The sequence below is a fragment of the Bombus bifarius genome, unplaced genomic scaffold (genome assembly GCF_011952205.1).
Source record: "Bombus bifarius isolate JDL3187 unplaced genomic scaffold, Bbif_JDL3187 scf7180000008381, whole genome shotgun sequence".
Taxonomy (NCBI): domain Eukaryota; kingdom Metazoa; phylum Arthropoda; class Insecta; order Hymenoptera; family Apidae; genus Bombus; species Bombus bifarius.
The window spans coordinates 280,491-284,187 of NW_022884630.1; the positions used below are offsets into that span (position 1 = coordinate 280,491).

The 3,697-nt window shown below is 33.1% G+C and overlaps 1 pseudogene; it reads left to right on the plus strand.

Annotated features, from left to right (window-relative positions):
* Positions 1-1,030: 1,030 nt before the first annotated feature.
* On the plus strand, positions 1,031-2,190 carry LOC117212826 (annotated as a pseudogene).
* Positions 2,191-3,697: the final 1,507 nt, after the last annotated feature.

Here is a 3,697-nt window from a genome sequence, read left to right on the forward strand (position 1 = left end):
GTTAAACGAAGGGTCTTAACTGCCCTCGACAGAAAGTGGTTAGTGGGAGGAAAGTTGCAGCGCACGTGAGAAAACTAACTTTCCCTTGTCCCGCCGTGGTAGACAATAGTCTTTAGAAATGCTTCGGACACAGATGTTTGTTTGTTTTGAAGGACCTTAGCAGGCAAGTGACTCGGGTTTATGACGGGTGCTTAAGGATATTGAAGGTACGCCGTACGGAAAAGCGGACATCTGGTGTCCGTCTGGCCCGCGGTGTGTGACCTGGGCCAGGCAGAGAGGCCCGGCGTAACAGTGATTGACATTGGTTGCAATCGATGTAATGTACCTACGAAGCAGCGCAACAGCTGATTAGTGAGGTCGGTGAGAAGTTCGTTTATCTTGGCTTGTTATAAATCCATATCTACTAGACAGTTAAACTAAATATAAATGCATCAGCTACGTTGCCTGTGACTGTATGGTATTATGCAGTACTCGTATACACATGTTATTGTAAATTTTTGTTCAGTACCCAGTATAATTGCGACTGGAATATATAGGAAATTAGATATCTTTGGTTTTACAACATATTGGCGAACTTGATTTTATCTTGGCATTCTTGTAATTAGTAATGATAAACAACTGGAACACTGATTCCTTATAATATTATATTGAATATCAATAAAGCAATTAAAAATAAACAGACAAAAGAGTTCCTTTTATAGTATAATTAAAGTTATTGTATGAACGCAAATTACAATTTAATGCAATTATGAAATTAAATTTTTTATCTACATCTAACTTTAAATGTTGGTTATTTAATTTTTCATTGTTACGAAATGTAAAAATTGTTTCAAGAAAATATGTATAGAAGCGGACAAAAGTTTAAGACGATGATTTGTAAACCGGATTACAAACATCTTATACGCATATTGTTCTTCTACTCGGTTTGTCTCTTTGGAATAACATAGCTGTATGTTTGACCTTCGTAAGCTCAGACCGTCAGTTGTCAAATACAAACAATGTAGGAGTTACAACAGTTAGCTATCGCTTAGCACTTGTAAACGGTGGACATTAGTTTAAGACGATCTGTGTAAAATGTAAATATGAGTACAGTTTTTGAACATTTTGATTCTGGAATGTCAAAATCACTGTTTAGTGCACCTTTTTTTGTTTAAAATTCATTTAGGTAGGAACAGACTATGGGTAAATCAGAGAATTTACTTGAAAACGAAAGGGAACAAATCGTACGGCTGTGAAAGCAAAGTAAAACCTTCACCGAGATAGCAAATATAGTGAACAGATCGGAAACGGTTTGTAAGCAAGCTTGGTGTAAATTTTTAAAGGCAGGCGATCAACTGAAAAACGGAAGACCGCGGAAAACAACGCCGAAAATGAATCGCCAGATTCATCGATTGAGCGAAAAAGATCGTTTTCGTAGTGCAAATAATATTGCTGCGGAGATAAACTACAAAAACGATACACAAATTAGTGCTAGAACTGTTAGAAGATTAGAAGACTAACTTAAGAAGGTGAAAACTCCAAAAGAAACCACTGCTGAGTTCTAGGAATCGAAAAAGACGACTTGCATTTGCTAAGCTCATAAGCATTGGACAAGTGAAGATTGGCAAAAGATATTGTTTTCAGGCGAATCGAAATTCAATCGCGTCTCTTCTGGCGGGATACGGCATGTTAGACATCGAATTGGCGAAAATTTGAAAACACAATGCGTTTTAAACTCTTAAACATGGTGGTGGGAACGTTATGGTGTGTGCGTGTTTTTCCCGAGGCAGTCCTGGTCCGATATGTCATATCAATGAAATTATGGACCGTTTTCAATACATGGACATACTCAAGAACATAACGTTGCCTTTTGCACACAACAATATGAGTGATGATCTTATTTTTCAAAATGATAATGATCCGAAGCACACGGCTCGGGTTGTGAAACAGTTTTTTGAAGAAGCAAATATTACCGTGTTGCCGTGGCCGTTGCAATTACCAGACATTAATTCAATTGAGAATTTGTGGAGCATCATGAAAAAGACAGTACAAGGTTATAAACCGAAAAATTTAAATGAACTTTACTCTACAATTGAAACAGCTTGAAGTAATATTACGGTAGATCAATGTAAAAAATTAATAGATTCTATGCCAAGAAGATATACCGAAGTGATAAGAAATAACGGATATTAGACAAAATATTGAATGTAAACAAAAATTGTGTATATTTTTTTACCAAAAATTAATAATTTTTGTGTAGTTTTAAAATTTTGACCGACGAAATATTATACAAATTTCGTTCCTTTTTCATAACTTAGCTACTGAGCAAAATATCAAAATGAAATTTTGAGTAAAAGTATAAACAAATGTCTGATTAATTAATACCAAAAGTAGAACACTGTATTTATGTTTTTTATGGAAAGTAAATCAATTATTAATTTTTTCCATTTCGTCTTAATCTTTTCTCCGCTACTGTAATACTAGTACTTTAACACGGCAATATAAATAATAATACTCTAATAATATACCTAAATATTTGAAATTTATTTGTTATTTCAAATGTAAGATGGTATAAAAATATCTAAATATTTAGATATGTAGAAACACATCTAAATTAAATCCTATAAAAACATATCTGAAAAATTGTTTAATTAACCTCAATTCTTGTTGTACAAGGTGTTCAGAACATATATGTCATGATTTTGACAGATGATTCTATATCTGAACATCTGTTAAGGAAAGATACCGCAAAATTGAAATTCAAAATCAAATTTTTTGTGTTTGTCATAAAGAAGGGAAGCCTCAAAAGGACCATTAAACCAACCAAGTGAGTCATTCTCTTGGAAAATGACCATAAGGTTCCACTAGCTCGTACATTGACATTATTTACATGTAATATATTTACATTTTATAATCAGATTATAACCAGATTATAATCAGTTGCCTATTATTTAAATGATTCTGAATAAATTTTTATCTAAGATAATTATTCTAATAACTTCCTTTTAGTCAAATATTTCATGCAGATAATAATCATATTTCATTCACCTCACCTGTTTGATTACAAGTGTAATATTCCTTCGATGCCTGTCAATGGCAGATTCAAGTTTAGAGAAAAAGAAAAACATAAACAGGAACCATGTCTTCGCTCCTCAATTCGCTCCATTTTCATGTTTCTTTCCATAATTAGTACATTTTTTTTCAATCTTTAAGCTAATTGGGGTTTATGAATAAGCGGAAGAAAGATAGTAACGAAGAATTATTAGATAACTTAAGCAAGAAGAATAAAATAGTAGAAGGAACTATAAAAGGTTTATTGAGTTAGCATTCGAGGAGGTTCTCTCGAGTCGGATAGTAACGGTAAGGATTCACAAAGAATAGATAGCATCAGATCAAGCAGAAAGAATGGAAGCCCTTCTGAAGCAAAGGAGGAACAAAATAAATTGCTTTCTTTTAATTCCCATCTTTTTTCATTTCTTTCGATTAATATTAATTTCTTTTAATTTCCCAATTTTTCCAATTAATCAAATATACATTATTATAAATAACTCATCCGCATGATAGGGAAAACCCTTCCTTTATTCGCTTTACGGAATGTTCAAAAGATATTTAACCCTTCGTTTGCAACTTCATATTTTTCGACGTCATCTGCATACTGCTTCGTGTAAATCCACACAGCTCTTTTTTAGGTTTTTATAGTTTAAAAGGACCAATCAAT